The following is a 21,767-nucleotide window of genomic DNA, read 5'->3' as shown; positions in this document are numbered from 1 at the left end:
TTTTCTTAGTAGGACATAAAAATGGTTCAACAAGTTGAGTCAGTGGCATCTTAAGGTTCATGAAATATAATACCCTATCTCTCAGTTGTCTATAAATCAAGTTCATTTCTACTCTAAACCTCTATTCTGAAAGCCTGGTGATAAATCCAGAATCAGTCATTCTACCACCTCTGGGCCATGTTGTGGCACTTGTTAATCTTTGACAAGGATGATAAATTAAGTCCCTGAGGTCTTACTGTGTCAAAGACACACACGGTCACTTCTTTCTCAGTTCGTATTGTCTCCCAGGAATGCTGCAGGAAGCTCCTCCACTTCAACAACCATAGATCATTCCTCCTACTTATTCAAGAGCATCTCCCCAACTTCTTGTTTTCATATGAGAAAAACAATTCTGCCTCACAGAAGGGGAGTCTAGTCAACACTCTTAACATGTTCCTCCCTCTCACTTACTCTGTCCCTAGGAATTGAGAGAGAAACCTTCAACTGTCCTGAGAAGATGAGTTAAAGGATTTACTTGTGCTTCCCAATCTGTTCTTCTCCCTTTCCTCTTAGAGAAAGCTTTCCAGTGTCATTAGACATCCCACCCTCTTATCCTTTGCTAATGTTCTGATAGTGACTGAGTCCACCATGTCCTAACATAGGCCTGGACTCAAAGGATAATCTTGTCTATTTCTTGGTTTCAAGATTAGGATTCTACTTGCAATGAGTTGTGCCACATCCCCCAATGTCATAAGTGCTAGCAATGAAGACAGTATTTGGCCTCAGTTCTTCATTTTCCTCATCTTCACCTGGTTTTGAATTGAGTGAAGGTAAGTCAGTGTTCCAACATGCACACTTCTCTCTGCTCCAGTACTATCCTCCATCTTGATCTTTTTCAGTACAAGGAGTCAAAAAGATCATTCTCTCTGTGTATAAATAAAGGAAAATTGTCTGAATTCTACCATTCATTGCAGGGAAGAAGGACGGAGAGAATAGTTAGATGCTTGTACCAAACCAGGAGCAACTTGGTACTGCATTCTATGCATCAGTACTTTTACCTGAACATCTACCTTAGATAGCTAAAACAGAACATGGAGTTCTGAGAATATTATTCCTAAGGGAAATAAATTTCTAAAGATTAAGTTGAAAGGAGAAGGATCAAAGGTAAACCAGAATCATGAGAGGGAAAACTTGAGAAAGACTATTGGTTAACCAAGTGTATCAAAATGGTGCTAGAAAGCTACAATGTAAAGGACCAAGAAGGAGATAAAGAAGAAATGTCCTTCAGATCATAGCATCTATGTCTCATGGTAGACTCTAACTGAAGTGAAAGTAGAATTGTTCACTCTCCACGAATGTCATGTTAATTTTGACTGTCCAAAGTAGAAATCAAGTCATGCTCCGGAGGCCTTAAACTTGTGCCTGGTATTGCTGAGTGATGGATCCCCCACAACCAGGAATTTTTTTAATTAACGCTAAATCTTTAATTAACAAACTATAAAATTTATCTGAGGTGGAGGGAGGAGGGACATGATATACTAAAGCAAACCATGATCCCATGTTCAACTTCTCTTCAAACTCACAGAGGGCAAGGAACGGGTGACTTTCTTCTCCCATTTCACATTCCTCTCTGTCTCTCTCTCTCTTCCACCCTAGGCTGTATTTGTGACTTCCCTGAATGCTAAAAAGCTTTTGTCTTTCCTCTCCCCACCCCCTGCCACATTTCTGATAAATTGTGAGGTCTGGTGCAAATTGCCACCCGGAACCACATTGTAATTCCATTTTGCTAGAGGCAGCTGCTCTGCTTATTAAAGATGAACCAGCTCCTATTTCCTGAAGACAACTTTTTCTCCTCATATTCAGCTTTTATACACTTACTGAAACTGTTATTAAGGGCTTAGTTTTTTTTTTTCTTTCCAAGTCTACTATTAGGAGATAATTAATGAATACAAAGCATTTCCCAAACTGAGAAGCAGAATACTTTGTATTCTAGGCTTTGTTTGTTTGTTTTGTTTTTATTTTTTCAAATCATTTGTTGGGGGAAATAGTGACAATTGCTGTCACTTAAATACAAATTCTTGTCTCCCTGCGATAGGTATCTCACAGCACTTCTACCATCAACTTAAAATCCCGCGCTACGATCATGCACTGGGTTCTTTCCCATCCCTGGCCTTCAGTTGCCCCCCACACACACACCCTCACCCTCATTAGTCCTTAGCTTTGCTGCAAGATATAGAACTAGTCTGAGTTTCACCCTGTGTTTTTCTCTCTACTTATTTGTTTCTTAAGTTCCACCTGAGAATGATATCTTCTGATGTTTGTCCTCCTTCTTTTGACTCTTTTGTTGGTCCTCAGAGCTACCATCAGTTTTTATCCTCCCAGATACTCTTGTCTCTCTCCCAGGACTGTTCATATTATCATAACTGCTTTTTTTTTTCATGTGACAATGTGGCTGAGCTTCAGTTTCTACTCATTCATTCAAATACTCCTCAAGGGTTACTATGAAGAGATTTTCCAAATTTAGTTAAGGTCCCTAATCCACCAGCTTTAATTAAGACAGTCCTGGGTAGCATGGTGGACTGGCTTAATCAGCTGAAAGACCTTATACAGCAAGGTTGAGGCTTTCCTGATAGAAAGAAGAAATCATACTTGTGGAAACATTTTTGAACTATGCCATCCTGCCTCTGGTGCATCCTTCCTACTGGCCCTGATTCTCTGGTTGAATACTCACACGTACATGCTACTATATCTCTTCCCACCTGGGTTTGTCTGTCTGGCAGCCCCTTGCTCAGAACCTCCTGTCTCCTCTTTGTTTCCTCAGATTTTACTTGTATAACACAGAGAGTGAGTGATGGTGTCCATTGGCAGGGGTGGGTGGGGGACTGTGGCTGAGAAGGAAACTAGACCAACAATAGATTTGTGTGTTCAAACAAAATATCTTGGAAGAGTTTCAATATGACATTGTACTTTATTGTGCCAATAAGGACCCATGTTTTTTTAAGAGAATAAAAAAAAATCACTTGATATGCATCCAGGATAACCAAGGTAACTGGAAAGTTCTCTCTCTCTGCCTGCCTCTCTCTCTCTCTCTCTCTCTCTCTCTCTCTCTCTCTCTTTCTATCTGTGTGTCAATTGCTTGAATATTGGATGCGCTGTAGGAATAAAAATTTACAGCCCCGGGGTGCCGAGAGGTGGGCTACCTGGTTGAATACACACATATCGTGTAGAAGGATCCAGGTTTGAGCCCCTGCTCCCTGCCTGCACAGGATGCTTCACAAGTGATGAGGCAGGTCTAAAGGAGTCTCTCTTTCTCTCTTCTTTTCTTCCTCCTCCTTCCCCCTCCATTTTTTTTCTTTATTGGGGAGATTAATGGTTTACATTCAACAATTTGGTGCATACATAACATTTCTCAGTTTTTCACTTAACACTCTAATCCATCACACCCTCTCAATTTCCATCTATTCTATTTTATCAAACAGAAAGGGGGGAATGGGTACTAGGAGCAGTGGATTACTCTGGCAGGCACCAAACCCCAACAAGAACCTTAATGAAAATAAATACAAGTCTACCACCCAATATTATGTCTTTGGAAAATGTTAATTTAGTAGTAGAGGCTCAGAAGTCTGTGTTGAGGATGCCTGAGTTAAAACCATTTACATGTACAAAGGAAACTGGTCTGGAGAAGACTCAATCCCCATGGGCTGCTAAAATAGTTTACCTCTGAAGGTGTAGCCTTTGCAGGACTATCATCGAAGATTTTGCTGGTATGTTTTCTCTCTCTCTCTCTCTCTCTCTCTCTCTCTGAAAGTCATCCCAAAACCAAGAAAAAAGACTCAATCTCCTTCTCTCTCATCAATAAAGAAGGCAGAACTTTTAAGATCTCACTTGGAATCACATGGTAAATTAATCAGAAGTTCTGTATACTTGTGGTGTACACGTTAATAATAAATCTCTCTCAGTTTGTCTCTTGTCAGTCTTCCCCATGCTTGTGTGATTATTTATTTAGTCTATGAAGAACTCTGAGGAGAACGGGATGGTTTCTTACCGACCCCCCATATACACACTGATGTTTGAAAAGCACAAGTCTAAGCATGTAAGTATTATTCCTCTCAGGACAGTTTTTTTTCCTCCAGAACTCTTCCAAAGTTATTGCTTCAGAGGCTAGAGGTTCTGAAAGTCTGGGACCCTGTCCAGCAGCAATATACATCATTTGGAAACTTGTCATAAATAGAAATATACCAATTCTCCAGCTTTGTCCTAGAACTGCAAAAGAAAAGCTTCTGCAATGGAGGTGAAATCCTGGCAATCTGTGTTTTAATTAAAGTCCGCATGGGTGGTCTGGTGTAATTGAAAGTGTGAGGATTTTTTTTTTTTGAGGATTATTTTCTTAATCCAAGAAGGAAAAAAAGCACAGTAGAGGCAACCTGTGGGATATTTCTGAAAGGCAAATTTGTGGAGAGTTAATCAGCTGCAGTGTGAAAGAAATCAATTGGAAATCATTTGTAAAAACAACCATCAAAAATGAAGTTAAATCCTCTAATAAAGAAGTTTTTTTTAAAAAAAATAAAGTTGCTAGGTGGCAGTGGGCATATCACCCAGCAGACAGTGCTTGGAATTCCCTCACTGGATTTCACCCTAAAACTTGTGATGCTTCCTTCCAGATTAAAACCACTGCTAGCACATTGGCTAGTAAATAAATAAATAAAAATAATCTTAAATTTTTTTAAAAGAATCTGGGGTTCAAGTTCAGGAAAATGATATTACTTCAATGCATATGTAAGCAAAAAGGTTTGTGCCTATTAGCAAAGTACTCAAAGGAGTTATACCAACACCCACCTCTGGACAAAATTAAAAAGGAATACAGTATTTGGGAAATAGCACAAAGTCCAACTCTGAATCTATTTGCCCTTCTTTATATGGAAATTAGGTAAAGAATAAGGTAAACTGATGTGCTCTGCCCACCCAGGATTATACTTTCTATGGTTTTGGTTACTTGGAATCAAAATGTTACTGAAGGCCCAGGGGGTGGCTCAGTGGATAAAACACTGGACTCTCAAGCAAAATGTTTCTCAGAGGCTGAGGAGAAAGTGTAATGTTCATGCAAAAGTCATGCTTGACACTCCAAGGTCCCAAGTTCAACCCCCAGCACTACCACAAACCACAATTGGGCAGTGTTCTGCTCTTTCACTCTATATCTCTCTTTAAAATAAAATAATAATATTTTATGGAGATCAATGGGATTCCAAAATATGTATTTTATCTATTTTTAGAGACAGAGAAACCACAGCACCAAAGCTTCATTCAAGGTGGTAGGGTCCCAGCTTTAACTTGGCTTGAACATATGGTAAAAACAGCACACTATCCACATGAACTATTTTGCCAGAAAGGTAATTTTTTTTAATTTTTTATTTATAAAAAGGAAACATTTACTAAACCATAGGATAAGAGGGGTACAGCTCCACACAGTTCCCACCATCAGAACTCTGTGTCCCATCCCCTCCCCTGATAGCTTTCTTATTCTTTAACCCTCTAAGAGTAGGGACCGAAGGTCATTGAGGGTTTCAAAAGGTTGAAGGCTTCTGTAATTGCTTCCCTGCTGAACATGGGCACTGACAGGTCAATCCATACTCCCAGCCTGTCTCTCTCTTTCCCTAGTGGGGAAGTGCTCTGGGGAATCAGAGCTCCAAAGCACATTGGTGGGGTCGTCTGTCCAGGGTGGTCTGGTTGGCATCATGCTGGCATCTGGAACCTGGTGGTTGAAAATAGAGTTAACATACAAAGCCAAACAAATTGTTGACCAATTTTTTTATTTTTTTATCTTTTACATAAACACTATTCCCACCACCAAAAGACAATGTCCCATCCCATCCTCACCCCTCCCCCTCCACCCCCAGTGAAGTCAAACTTCCACCCTCTCCCTCAACCCAGAGATTTTTTACTTTGGTGCCCTACTCCAAATTCAGTCAAAACCTGCTTTGAGTTTACCTTTCTGTTCTTTCTCTCTCAAAATAAATCAATAATATTTTTAAATATTAAACACAGTCAGATATTCAGAAACAAAAAGAGAAATGGCATACACTTTTATTCACATAACCCTCACAGCTTTATGTGTATAACATTATCCAGCCTATGGTTATAGTCCACTATTACCTTAGTATTAATCTCTTACAGTACCAAATTGAAACATTTAACTGTATATTATGGGTTATCTGTGAATGAGAAAAATTCATGGGGGTCCGGATGATGGCACACATGGTTGCACTCACATGTGCAAGGGTAATGGGTTCAAGTCCCCGGAACCCCACCTGCAGGGGGAAAGTTTTACAAGTTGGTGAAACAGGTCTGCAGATGTCTGTCTCTCTATCTCCCCCTTTCCTCTCAACTTCTGACTGTCTTTATCCAATAAATAAATATGGATAATAAAAATTTTTAAAGGGAAAAAAAGAAAATGCATGGTATAACAAAGACTTGTTGCTTTATAAAGCTTCAGGTCTCTACCAAGGAGTCCTGAGACATATTCTTCTTGAATAAGTATATATGAGGTCTATACCACGAATTATTAACTTGTGTTTTCCGTATATTCTCTCCATCATATCCTTCCCCATCAGGCTGTTGGGCAAAAATATTCCAGGGACTTAGACCCATGTATGTTCCCACAATCTGCCCACAGAACTATGGGTTCACATTTTAGCCTTCATTTTTTAAAATACAGTTTTCAGCTTTATGTATTTATTTTTATGAGCGAACAAAATTAACAGAACACTGCTCGGCTCTGATTTATGATGGTGCCAGGGACTGAAGCTGAGGCTTCTGGGGTGTCTGGCATAAAAATCTGCTACTCCAATGTTGAGCTATCTCCCTGACTATTTCGCTTTAAATTCTATAAAATCTCCTTTTACCTGTCACCATCACCCACTATTTTTCATCCCTAGAGAACATAAATACACCATCCTATCTGAAAGAAGAAAAGATGCAAAGCTATTTAATCGTTTTTCTTTCTGTCACCTGGGATACACCAACATTTCCACAAGAGTGACAGAGAGGGAGGCCCTACAGTGCTGAAGCTTCACCCAGTGCAACGAAGGCTGGGCTCAAACCTGCGTGTCACATGTGGTAAAGCCAGTGCGCTACGCACAAGGGCGATTTAGTCAGCCTCCAGAATCTTAAAACATTCATCGGCAAATGGATTCCTTTCAGTCAAAGGAAACAACAGGCAAGGGATGCAGATCACCTCATTTCATGCTTAAAAGATAAAGGGATGGAGGAGAGTGGGGAGAAAAGAAAAGAAGAATGGAAGAAGAAAGAGTAGAGACAAGTAAAGGGACAAAAAAAAAAATATTAAATCTTCCACCCCATTTGAAGTCACACACACACACACACACACACACACACACACACACACACACAATGTCTCCTGGGAGAATCTCCCACAGGACTGTGTGTACTACAAGGTCAACAAAAGCAGACAAGCTTTCCATGGAAAAGCAATACGGGACGGGGGGCAGGTTTGGGTGGGGGGGATAACTTGTCTTTTTCTAGGAAAAGGAATTTTGCAAATACTTCTATCGACCTGCCCTTGCTTAATGCACTAAGAGATCTCTCTGTTCTTCAATCTTGTCTTCGCACAAACAGGAGCTCCTCTCTTCTAAGAAAATTTTCTGGTGACATATACCAGACAAAAGTCCATATGACTACCAAGAGTCTCTAAGCAGAAGAATCAGTCATACTCATTTTAAATAATACATAATACATAGGGTACCTAATATATAGGCATAAAAAGAAAACACAACAACTCTATCAGTATAAGACTGGTCATGGCTGAGCAGGTTAAGTCATAGCTGCCTTCTCTGAACTTTACATAATTTTACTCTGAACACATATTAATTTTCTAATCAGTTCCCAAAATTATATCCTTCCATTCTACTGGAAGGTCAGTCCTTTAAAATGCTATGTTATTTATGCTCTACTAAAATTAGTGAGCTACAACTTATTCCTTGAAGGAAATTGCAGGAAGAAAAGTTTTTCCCCAAGAGAATCAACTAGATCCTCTAAGTAAAATAAATCAAGCAGAACCCCAGAAGGGCTCTTTTTGAGTAAGATATGTGTCTTCAGCTAATCCAGGCCCTCAGTTAATAAGACAATGAAATAACAAAATTCAAATGCTTACATCATATATGCTAATATTCCTACTACTACAGGAATGGCATTAACTTGTGGTGTATTTCCCTATCTCAACAAGGCAGCAATCAGAAAACATGTGCTACTCATTCTCCTCAACATAAATCATGCTCTATGACCACTAGAAGATGATTGACCATGTGGTGACTGGAAAATTAGCCTATGATCAACATAAATATGATTTATTTATTGAAGCATCTTATATTTAGTAATCACTGTGATGGTGAGCTCCATTTCATATTTCCCCTAAGAACCCCTCTGGTTCTCCGAGAGAACCAGTAAATCATTCATACTTTCTCTACCTGACATCTAAGGCTTTCTCATTGGACACTAACCGTCTATGAACTTATTTTTGTAAGTATTTCTAACATAGACTCCACATATTTCCAGGGTGTGTTTAATGACACAAGATAACTAAGGTTCATCCTTTTCCCCTAGCCACATATGAAAATAAAGAACAGCCCATTTACTATTCAGATGTAAAGCCTTTATTCATCAAAAAGGCATTGATTTCACATTTTCAGCTAAAAAGAATGCTAAATTATTTTAAGTCATGAAACAAATGCCATCCAAATTGGAATTTCAAGATAAGCTCACAATCAAAAGGAATAGAGCAGAGTTGAAATTCAAATAAGCGTTTGGTGTCATCGCGCTATTTTCAACCTCTGTAACAAAAATGTGAGACAAACACACACATAAATACAAAGGAAAAACTCCCTTGAACCAACTGACATTCAAAAGAAAATTCTGCCTGCTCTTGGCTCAGAAATAACAGATATAAATGGCAGAATCTTAGTTGAACAAATGAAACAAATATAGACACAGATCTAGGCAGTGTGATGTAGCAGAAAGGGTCAGATGATCACAGATTCCAGTTTTGGCCCCAGGCTTCTGGACTGAACAGTGTTCAAGGTCTGGACCAGGTGGTAGTCACTGTTCCAAAGTGACCCACACTCCAGAGCAAAGATGCTTCCGTTCTTAGTGTTGCTCAGGTCACTGTCACTCTTTTGCTTCCATTACTCAGCTCAACACTGTGGACTCATGTCTTGGCTTCACTTAAGACCCCCCTCCCCCCTCCACTCTGGAGTGAAGTGGCAGAGACTGAGGCTGGCTGTCAGCTTCCATGTCTTTTCTTCTCCTTTCGTGAATCCATCCTAAAATCCTAGATAACATAGGTAAGTGATGACCTAGCAGACCACCCCTGACACCATGTTCTAGAACCACAAGAAAAAAAAAAAAAAGAGATTTTTTTTCTCCTTTGCTGAAAAAATCACCACCATCATCAGCAACAACATTATTGTTAATAACATTCCTTGAGTCTTTATTCCAGCTTGAGAGTCCAATGCTTTATCCACTGTGCCACCTCCCAGACCAGAGTCTTTATTCATGTGCCAGATTTTCTGTTAGGAATTTTAAATGCAGGGGTTGGGTGGTGGAGTTCCTGGCTGAGTGAACATGTTATAATGCTCAAGGACCTGGGTTTGAGTCCCCAGTCCCCACCTGCAGGGAGAAAGTTTTGCAAATGGTGAAGCAATACTGCAGGTATCTCTCTTTCTCTCTCCCTCTCTATCTCCCCCTACTCTCTTTATTTCTGGCTGTCTCTATTCAATAAATTTTTTTTTTTTTTTTAGTTAGACCAGAGAGTACTGCTCAGCTCTGGCTTATGTTGGTGCTGGGGATTGAACCTGGGACCTTTGGTGCCTCATTAAATAAACTTTTTTTAAGTTAAGGAATTTTAAATGCAGGCCAAGCATCAGCCAGAAGGCTGGGCTGTGACCATGGTAATAGCTATCTATGGCTAGGGCTCCCAATCTCCATGTTGGACTTGGCTCAGTACAGCAAAGGACAAAAATTGAGTAGTGATTCAAGAAGTCTCTCAGCACTAAGGGAAAGCATTTAGCAGACTAATTATGATCCTACTTCCAGTCTTTAGAGCAATTCAGAATGATAGATATGGACTCAAAAAGCAATGCATTGGGGGCTGGGCAGTGATGTACCCAATTGAGCACAGCACACACATTATCATGTGCAAAGACGTAGGTTCAAATCCACGCTCCCAACCTTCATGGGGGAAGCTTCATGAGTCATAAATAAGGGTTGCGGACATTGTTCTCTCTTCCTCTCTATCTCCTCTTCTCCTCTCAATTTCTCTCTTATCTTATCAAAAAAGAAAAAAAAATGGCCACTGGGCACAGTGGATTCATCTGGTTGACACTGAGCCAGAGCCATAACCTTGATGGGAAAAAAAAACATGATGCGGGGAGACCTACTGAAGATGGCTGACTGAGAAGTCGCTAACAGCGAGCGCTCGGATTGCATCGTCGGCAACGGTAGGATTTTCTGCCTTTAGCAGGCCAGTTAATAAGGGGTGACACCAAAAAGTGAGTACAATTTAATTTGGGTTAAGAATTAGAGTAAAGGTGACACGGACTAGCGGGGTTCCAGAATTCCCAGGGTGCCGGGCAAGGCGAGTGCGCCAGGCATTGTCCTCCGCCCGCCCAGGAAGGCGGCTCCTCGGCCGGTTGCAGAGCGCGGCGGGCAGAGGACCCGGAGAGAGCACTTTAGCTTGGGGGCTTTCCCTTGGGAGTCTCCAGGGTCCACCGCGACCCTGAGAGCGGATCCAAAGACTTCTTGAGTATAGCTCTCATTGGATCAAAGGACTTGGAGCTAGTTTTCATTTTTGAGAAATCCTTTAAAAAAGTCTGGAGGGGGGGGTTTCCCAGAAGATGGCAGACTGAGAAGCGGCTAGCCTTTGAGCTACGGACACATCTCATGTAAACAATAGGATTTTCTGCCTTTAGCAGGCCAGCCAATAAGGGGCCATAGCGGTGACACCAAGGAGGTGTCTATAACTTAATTTGGGTTAAGAATTAGAATAGGGGAAAAAAATTCTTTTTTCTTCCTTTTAATTTTCAAGCATACATCCTTCCCACCGCCCCCCCCCCATAAGCAGTGCCTGGGACCAGCTACTAGCGGGATACCCCATACCACCAAACAGGGTTTTGTTTTTTTTTTTTTAACTCACTGATACACATTTGGGAAGTCCCTCACACTGCTCTTTAATTACAACCCTTCTTCTTATCTTCTCCCTTTTCTCTCTCTTAACTCTCTCTATCTCTTTTTTTATTTCTTTATTTATTTTTTTTATCTTGTCATACACTTCTTTCTTCTTTGCCTTTCTGAATTTGTGAATTACTTTGGGGAAGAAATCTGACCCAGAGTGGACTCTCTATGTGTGTATCTCTGCTCTAGTTCCCTTTACACTCTTGTTACCCCTAGAATATACACTGGATAGTAGATTTGCATAACTGTCTATTCTTGCTATCCTCTCTTTCTTTTCTCTTTCTTCACTGGGATTTGGTTACTATTTTTTCACGGACTGGAGAAATTTTTTGGCTAACTGGTAACGATTAAACTCCTTCAATACTTACTTCAGTTGCTACTGTAATTCCGGAGGTTGGTGAGTGCAATTGTCATAAAGGTATTTAGTACAGTGTTACTTGTGCTCAAAACACAACAACTGAGGAACAACAGAGCATAAAAAAAAGAGAGAAACACACAAATAAAAAAAAATGGGTAGATTAAAAACAAATAAAACTGCTATCCCAATGAATGAAGACAAGAGCCCAAAAGAAACCACAAATCAGTCAGAAGTAACCATAGATAAGAAAAGTATGCAAGCAATAATAAACTTATTAATCACAGAAATGAAAACAACATTGAAGGAAAGGAATGGCAGTATTAGGGAAACAACAGTTGAGACCCCCCAAGGAAAATACTGATTATCTTGAGACAATTAGAGAACTGAAAGCTGAAATAGCTGTAATGAAGAAAGAAGCTGAGGCAAGGGAAAGAAGACTAACAGAAGCAGAAAACAGAGTTATTCAGACAGAGGATGAGTTATAGAAAACTAAGAAAGAGGTGAAAGAGCTTAAAAAGAGATTGAGAGACACTGAAAACAACAACAGAGACATATGGGATGATCTCAAAAGAAGTAACATTCGTATAATTGGCCTGCCAGAGGAAGAAAGAGAGGAAGGGGAAGCAAACATTCTAGAGGAAATAATACAAGAAAATTTCCCAGACCTGAATAACAGAAAGGATATCAAGGTGCAAGAGGCCCAGAGAGTACCAAACAGAATCAACCCAGACCTGAAAACACCAAGACACATCATAGTCACAATGAGAAGAAGTAAGGATAAAGAAAGGATCCTAAAGGCTGCAAGAGAGAAACAAAAAGTCACATACAGGGGAAAACCCATAAGACTTTCTGCAGATTTCTCAACTCAAACTCTAAAAGCCAGAAGGGAGTGGCAAGATATCTATCGAGCCCTGAATGAAAAAGGGTTTCAACCAAGGATAATATATCCTGCTAGACTTTCATTCAAGCTAGATGGAGGGATCAAAACCTTCTTAGATAAACAACAGTTAAAGGAGGCAACTATCACCAAGCCGGCCCTGAAAGAGGTACTAAAAGACCTCTTATAAACAAGAACATCACTATAATACTTGTAATATATCAGAGTAAACAAATTGTTTTTTAGAACAATGGCTCTACAATACATTAAATCCATAATATCAATAAATGTCAATGGCTTAAACTCACCCATCAAAAGGCACAGGGTGGGGGGATGGATCAGAAAACATAACCCAACCATATGCTGCTTGCAAGAATCCCATCTGTCACAACAAGATAAACACAGACTTAAAGTGAAAGGATGGAAAACTATCATACAGGCTAACGGTCCACAAAAAAGGGCAGGAACAGCCATTCTCATCTCAGACACGATAGATTTTAAATTAAATAAAGTAATAAAAGATAGGCAAGGACATTACATAATGATTAGAGGATCAATCAGCCAAGAAGACTTAACAATTATTAACATCTATGCACCCAACAAGGGACCATCTAAATACATTAAACACCTATTTAAAGAATTTCAAAAATACATCAATAGTAATACAATAATAGTGGGAGACTTCAATACCCCACTCTCACACTTAGACAGATCAGCAAAGCAGAGAACCAATAAAGATACAAGAGAATTGAATGAAGAGATTGACAGACTAGACCTCTTGGACATTTTCAGACTCCTCCACCCCAAAAAACTGGAATACACCTTCTTTTCAAATCCACACAACACATACTCAAGGATAGACCACATGTTAGGCCACAAAGACAGCATCAATAAATTCAAGAGCATTGAAATCATCCCAAGTATCTTCTCAGACCACAGTGGAGTAAAACTAACTTTTAACAACAAACAGAAAATTATTAAAAGACATAGAATTTGGAAACTAAACAACATGCTCCTTAAGAACCACTGGGTCAGAGACTCACTCAAGCAGGAAATTCAAATGTTCCTGGAAACTAATGAAAATGAAGACACAACCTATCAAAATATTTGGGACACAGCGAAAGCAGTACTGAGAGGGAAACTTATAGCCATACAATCACATATTAAACACCAAGAAGAAGCCCAAATGAACGAACTTACTACACACCTCAAGGACTTAGAGGAAGAGGAACAAAGGAACCCTAAAGCAACCAGAAGGACAGAAATCACTAAAGTTAGAGCAGAAATAAACAACATCGAAAATAAAAGAACCATACAAAAGATCAATGAAGCCAAATGTTGCTTCTTTGAAAGATTAAACAAAATTGACAAACCCCTAGCCAGACTCACCAAAAAAAAAAAGAGAGAAGACTCAAATTAATAGAATTGTAAACGATGCAGGAGATATCACAACTGACACCACAGAAATCCAGAGAATTCTGCAAAACTTCTATAAAGAACTATATGCCACCAAGCTAGAGAATCTGGAAGAAATGGAACAATTCCTAGAAATCTATGCACTTCCAAAACTGAACCAAGAAGAAGTACAAAATCTAAATGCACCAATCACAGACAAAGAAATTGAAACCATTATTAAGAATCTCCCCAACAACAAAAGTCCTGGACCAGATGGCTTCACAAACGAATTCTACAAAACTTTCAGGAAACAGTTAATACCCATACTTCTTAAGCTATTCCATAAGACTGAAGAAACAGGAATACTCCCTTCCGCCTTTTATGAAGCCAACATCACCCTGATACCAAAAGCTGATAGGGACAGAACAAAAAAGGAAAACTACAGACCAATATCTCTGATGAACATAGATGCCAAAATATTAAACAAGATCTTGGCCAACCGGATACAGCAACACATCAAAAAGATTGTTCATCATGACCAAGTGGGATTCATCCCAGGAATGCAAGGCTGGTTCAACATCCATAAATCAATCAATGTCATTCATCACATCAATAAAGGCAAAGCCAAAAACCACATGATTATCTCAATAGATGCAGAGAAAGCCTTTGACAAAATCCAACACCCATTCATGCTCAAAACTCTACAAAAAATGGGAATAGATGGGAAATTCCTCAAGATAGTGGAGTCTATAGTTGGCTGCAAACCTACAGCCAACATCATACTCAATGGAGAGACGCTGAAAGCATTCCCCCTCAGATCGGGGACTAGACAGGGCTGTCCACTGTCACCTTTACTCTTCAACATAGTATTGGAAGTTCTTGCCATAGCAATCAGGCAAGAGAAAGAAATCAAAGGGATACAGATTAGAAGGGAAGAAGTCAAGCTCTCACTATTTACAGATGATATGATAGTATACATAGAAAGACCTAAAGAATCCAGTAGAAAATTACGGGAAGTTGTTAGGCAATATAGCAAGGTATCAGGCTACAAAATCAATGTACAAAAATCAGTGGCATTTCTTTATGCAAACACTAAATCTGAAGAAGAAGACATCCAGAAATCACTCCCATTTACTGTTTCAGCAAAATCAATCAAATACCTAGGAATAAAGTTGACCAAAGAAGTGAAAGACTTGTATGCTGAAAACTATGAGTCGCTACTCAAGGAGATAGAAACTGATACCAAGAAATGGAAAGATATCCCATGCTCATGGATTGGAAGAATAAATATCATCAAAATGAATATTCTCCCCAGAGCCATATACAAATTTAATGCAATACCCATCAAAGTTCCACCAGGCTTCTTTAAGAGAATAGAACAAATACTACAATCATTTATCTGGAACCTGAAAACACCTAGAATTGCCAAAACCATCTTAAGGAAAAGAAACAGAAATGGAGGCATCACACTCCCAGACCTTAAACTATATTATAAAGCCATCATCATCAAAACAGCATGGTACTGGAACAAAAATAGGCATACAGACCAGTGGAACAGAATTGAAAGCCCAGAAGTAAATCCCAACACCTATGGGCATCTAATCTTTGATAAGGGGACCCAAAGGATTAAATGGAAAAAGGAGGCTCTCTTCAATAAATGGTGCTGGGAAAACTGGGTTGAAACATGCAGAAGAATGAAATTGAACCACTTTATCTCACCAGAAACAAAAATCAACTCCAAATGGATCAAAGACCTAGATGTTAGACCAGAAACAATCAAATACTTAGAGGAAAACACTGGTAAAACACTTTCCCACATACACCTCAAGGACATCTTTGATGAATCAAACCCAATTGCAAGGAAGACCAAAGCAGAAACAAACCAATGGGACTACATCAAATTGAAAAGCTTCTGCACATCCAAAGAAACTATTAAACAAACAGAGAGACCCCTCACAGAATGGGAGAAGATCTTCACATGCCAGACATCAGACAAGAAACTAATCACCAAAATATATAAAGAGCTCAGCAAACTTAGCACCAAAAAAGCAAATAACCCCATCCAAAAATGGGCAGAGGAAATGAACAAAACATTCACCACAGAGGAGATCCAAAAGGCTAACAAACATATGAAAAACTGCTCTAGGTCACTGATTATCAGAGAAATGCAAATCAAGACAACACTAAGATACCACCTCACTCCTGTAAGAATGGCATACATCAAAAAGGACAGCAGCAACAAATGCTGGAGAGGATGTGGGGACAGAGGAACCCTTTTACATTGCTGGTGGGAATGTAAATTGGTACAGCCTCTGTGGAGAGCAGTCTGGAAAACCCTCAGAAGGCTAGACATGGACCTTCCATATGACCCAATAATTCCTCTCCTGGGGTTATACCCCAAGGACTCCATAACACCCAACCAAAAAGAGCTCTGTACTCCTATGTTCATAGCAGCACAATTCATAATAGCTAAAACCTGGAAGCAACCCAGGTGCCCAACACCAGATGAGTGGCTGAGAAAGCTGTGGTATATATACACAATGGAATACTATGCAGCTATCAAGAACAATGAACCCACCTTCTCTGACCCATCTTGGACAGAGCTAGAAGGAATTATGTTAAGTGAACTAAGTCAGAAAGATAAAGATGAGTATGGGATGATCCCACTCATCAACAGAAGCTGACTAAGAAGATCTGAAAGGGAAACTAAAAGCAGGACCTGATCAAATTGTAAGTAGGACACCAAAGTAAAAACCCAGTGGTGAGGGGTAGGCATGTAGCTTCCTGGGCCAGTGGGGGGTGGGAGTGGGCGGGAGGGATGGGTCACAGTCCTTTGGTGATGGGAATGGTGTTTATGTACACTCCTAGCAAAATGTAGACATATAAATCAGTAGTTAATTAATATGAGAGGGGGAAATCAATTGTATGTCTCAAAGTTTCTCAAAAGACAAACTGAATCTTTTTAATATATAGGCTATGTATTTGATATGCGGACTCTCTCAAAAGCCTAGACCAAGTAGATTAGAAGCTTCCAATAGCACAGCTATATACAAGATACTGGGTACTGTCCAGCAAACCATAACAAAAGGACTTTTCAAAGTTAACCCAATTAACAAATAATGTGATGATAATATTAACTATTGATTGTCTTTTTGAACCCTAAGACAGCAGGAACCTCACATCTTCACTATAGAGCCCCTACTTCCCCCAGTCCTGGAACCCTTGGATAGGGCCCACTTTCCCGTATGCATCTCCCAATCCAAACCAAATAACATTGCATCTGCCGATCACAACCTAACCAAAGCAACAATTGCCACCTCAATATGCTTCACCTCAGAATGTATCCAGAGACTTCACGTGTGGAATGACAACCCTTCAGCTTCATTACTCGGGTGAGACCTTTCCTTTAATAGTACACTCTAATTTCATCTCAGGTAGTTCACTTTCTAACAAAGTCCCATAACCTAGATATACACCAGTTTCTATGAGAGAGAGCTTATGTGCACACGTATCCATAAACTACTGCAAAATATATACCTGAAAGCAGAAATACACTAGAGTTTGCAGTGAGTACCTCCCTAACACTTCCTCTCCACTATTCCAAGCTTGGGATCCATGATTGCTCAACAAATTGTTTGGCTTCATATGTTAACTCTCTTTTCAATCACCAGGTTCCAGATGCCACCAGGATGCTGGCCAGGCTTCCCTGGATTGAAGACCCCACCAATGTGTCCTGGAGCTCAGCTTCCCCAGAGACACACCCTACTAGGGAAAGAGAGAGGCAGACTGGGGGTATGGACCGACCAGTCAACGCCCATGTTCAGCGGGGAAGCAATTACAGAAGCCAGACCTTCTACCTTCTGCAACCCTCAACGACCCTGGGTCCATGCTCCCAGAGGGATAGAGAATGGGAAAGCTACCATGGGAGGGGGTGGGTTATGGGGATTGGGTGTTGGGAATTGTGTGGAGTTGTACCCCTCCTACCTTATGCTTTTGTTCACTAATCCTTTCTTAAATAAAAAATTTTAAAAAATAAAAAAAAATAATAAAATAATAAAATAAAATAAATGATGCGTTACTGCTCATTTAACACTCACAGTGGTAGGACTGGGGTCTTGGTGCTTCTGTGTGACTCTGAAATATGAAATCAGCCATTGGATGGACTCCCCATGATTTACAGCTGTTGTAGATTTGCTTGGATGCTTCAGTGTGAAGAACTTGGTAAACTACCATCTGATTTTCACTTTAGTTCTTTAATAGTAACCACAGTTCACCTTAAGTTACCAGGTCATTTCTGTAATGTTAAGTCTTCACATTACTAGTTCAGTCCAGTCTACTTATATTGTTACACAGGTTTTACACGTAGTTTGGAGAACTGGGTCATATACTTCCTTGGGAATGTTTCTACTGAGATTTTTATTATGAAATGTAGATAGCTTCATTGTGATTCACTGAGGAACTTTTGCAAGAAGGGACCACCTATTATAAGTGTCACCACACAATGTCTAGCATGGTGGCATATTTTAACTTGCCTGGGTTCTTATCTTCACATCCTTTTTAGTATATATACAAGATCGTCATCATCATCATCATCATCATCATCGCAGCAAATGAGCCACTGTTTCTGACTGATGCTGCCAGCCACACAGAGATTAAAGAACTAAGCTTGTTGGGTGCTTATCACAAATCTTTAACTCATCTGTTCCCTTCAACCTCACCTTCATCCTAAGCGTGTTTTTTTTTTTTCTTTGAGTTTCAGGGGTTTTTTTATGGGGAGGATTAATGGTTTACAGAAAAGACAGTTGTTGATATATGGGCAAAATTTCTCACTTTTCTGCAGAATATTCTCACCCGCAGCCTAGGTCTTCCTCCACCACCATGTATCAGGATCTCAAGCTCCCCCAAACCCCCACCCATTCCCAGAGTCCTTTACTTTGGTGCAATACACCTAACGCAATCCAAGCTCTACTTTATGTTTCCCCCTTTTCTGTTCTTTTTTTTTTCTGAACTTCTGTGCATAAGCTGTTTTTAAAGCATACACACTATATGTGCATATATGCAAAATGCTAGAAAAATTGGACTTTTCTTAACAAGTTAACAGCTTGTGCTGATCATAGAAAGTTAACCTTCAGCTCTCTTTTGACAAAAAAAAAGTAATTTTAAATGCATTGCCTCGTTTGATCTAGCATCTTCAATCAGCAGGTGCTGCTTTCTTATTCCATTTTACAGAAATGAGACTCAATGCTGTTAAGTAACCACAGCCACAAAACTCATAGGTGGTCAGGTCAGAATTTGAGCCTCCTGTTTTAACCCCTTTCCACTTACTAGGCAACAGCTTTGTACAGTCTCCGGGAAGGCTTCTGTGCAGATGAAACATTCTTATTTTCAAAGCAAGGGAATCACAACTTTCCAACCAATGCAGTGACAATGCAAATTAGCTGACATGCAAATAAACCATTAAAGTAGCTGTGGGAATTCAGAATATGGTGAAAACAGCACACGGAGTGGAGCTGAAAGGAATTACATGTATGCAATGTCTAAACACAAGTACAGATAGCTATGTCCAATTCCCCACAGTCCCACTGCTCAGAATATTCCATGACATCCTTGTATAACTTAAATCCTTCCTAACATTCCATGAACGCAAGTTGATGGGGCATCTATGAAAAATGGTATGAAGATTGCTTTAAAAAATTTTTTTGATAGAAATATCTTCCAATCCTGTAATACAACTACCAAGAATTTATCCGAAAGACACAAAAACACTACAGTATGATATATGCAAGGCCGCGTGGTGGTGCACCTGGTTGAGTGCACAAGTTACAGTGCACAAGGACCCAAGTTCAAGCCCCCATCCCCACCTGCAGGGGAAAAACTTTGCAAATAGTGAAGCAGTGTTGCAGGTGTCTCGCTTTCTTTCTTCTTCTCTATCTCCACCTTCCTCTCGATTTACGAGTGTCTCTATCCAATAAAATAAATAAAAATAAAAAATATTTCATCATATATGCAACCTATGTTCATAGTTTTATTGTTCACGCTAGGTCAAATAGGAATCAATCTAAATGCTCATCGACAGATAACTGGGTAAAGAAACCCTGGACATGGTGTATTGCAGTGAAGAAAAGAACTCTGGAGAAGGAGGGGGAGAAGGGACTGGAGAGAGACTTGGAGTCCTGGTGCATGATGATGTAACAGGGCCCAGGTTATGGATGAAATTGTTCTGCAGACAACTTTCACAGGGAGATGAGAAATTGTGCCCATGTGTCCATGAATAATATGCTGTAAACCAAAACAGATGGAATGGGAAATGATGATGCTGAGTGAAGTAAGTAGTGAAAAATAACTATAGGATGCCTTAACCCATATGTGGAATATAGAAAACTAAGACGTATGTGCAATAAAATAATAATAACAACAACAAAGCTAAGTCTTATGCTCTGAACACTATGGCTATTACTAGCAGGAAGGGAAGGATATAAGGATAGTTGTTAATTGTACAAAAACATTAGTGGTGCTTGTCATGAATAGTACACACACACACACACACACACACGTGTGTGTGTGTGTGTGTGTGTGTGTGTGTGTGTGTATGTGCATATGTGTAAAATTATAATCCTAAATTTTAGGCACTTGGTGTTCCTAACAGCTTTTTTTTTCTTTTTTCTTCTTTCTTTCTAATTTTTGTTACATAGTACAGAGAGGAATTGAGAGAGGAGAGGGAAATAGAGAGGAAACAAAGTAAGACACCTGCAGATCTGCTTTACCACTTATGTAGCGTCTCCCCAGCCTGTGAGCAGCTAAGACTCAAACCCGAATCCTTACGCTGGTAATATGTACACTTAACCAGGTGCACTACTGCCAGGCTCCACTCCTAAATTCTTACAGTTTTGCAAGCCAATGTTAAATTAATGCAAAATAGATAAATACAGTTATGGAGGAATCTCAAAGAACTTTGGCAGAGTCACCAGGACAGGCAATTTCTATGGATGACAAACATTAATTTGTAAGCTTTGTGAACACAGGATCAGCAACCTGCATAGCCTTCAATCATGCCCTCCTCTGAGTAAATGAAAGGGAAATAAATGAGAGAAAGTAAAAAGGGAAGTAAATGAGAGAAACTGACAAACAGCACTCTACATGCAGCCATGAAAATCTCTAAAGGAGACAGACACCTCTTAAACCCCTCAACTAAAAAGTGACCTCACTTCGACTCCCCCGCCAGCCCCATGAAATTGTAAGACATTTCTTTTTTCAGGTTCCCCAAGAAGCAAACCCTGAGACAAAAATTTGGTGAACACAACCTATTTAGATATTAATCTCCTGGCTAGGGAAACAGCATAATGTTTCTGCAAAAGACTTGCATGCCCGAGGGTCTGATGTCCCAGGCTCAGTCCCCAGCACCACCATAAACCAGAGCTGGCCAATGCTCTTGTGTTTCTCTTTCTCATTCTCTCTGGATCTCTCTTTCAAACAAATAAATAAATATGTGGAAATGTTATGCATGTACAAACTGTTGTATTTCACTGTCGACTGTAAACCATTAGTCCCCCAGTAAAGAAATTAAATAAATAATGAAATGTTTAAAAAGAAGAAGAAGAGAAGGAGGAGAAGGATAAGGAGGGAAGGATGACAAGGGGAGGGTGAAAGAGAAGAGGATCAGAAGGAGGAGGAGGAGTTGATTTCCACAGGGCCATCAAGATAGCTCACTTGGTTAGTGCTGTTGCTTTGTCATAAGCACAGCCCAACTTTTTTTTTTTAATTTTTTATTTAAGAAAGGATTAGTGAACAAAAACATAAGGTAGGAGGGGTACAACTCCACACAATTCCCACTACCCAATCCCCATAACCCACCCCCTCCCATGGTAGCTTTCCCATTCTCTAACCCTCTGGGAGCATGGACCCAGGGTCATTGAGGGT

General features: G+C 39.9%; 1 pseudogene; it reads left to right on the top strand.

The window, feature by feature from the left end:
* Positions 1-10,067: 10,067 nt before the first annotated feature.
* On the top strand, positions 10,068-18,478 carry LOC132540319 (alkaline ceramidase 3-like; annotated as a pseudogene).
* Positions 18,479-21,767: the final 3,289 nt, after the last annotated feature.

Source organism: Erinaceus europaeus, chromosome 9, assembly GCF_950295315.1.
Source record: "Erinaceus europaeus chromosome 9, mEriEur2.1, whole genome shotgun sequence".
NCBI lineage: Eukaryota > Metazoa > Chordata > Mammalia > Eulipotyphla > Erinaceidae > Erinaceus > Erinaceus europaeus.
Note: the sequence above shows the minus strand (reverse complement) of the source record. Positions and strands in the feature narration are given on the sequence as shown.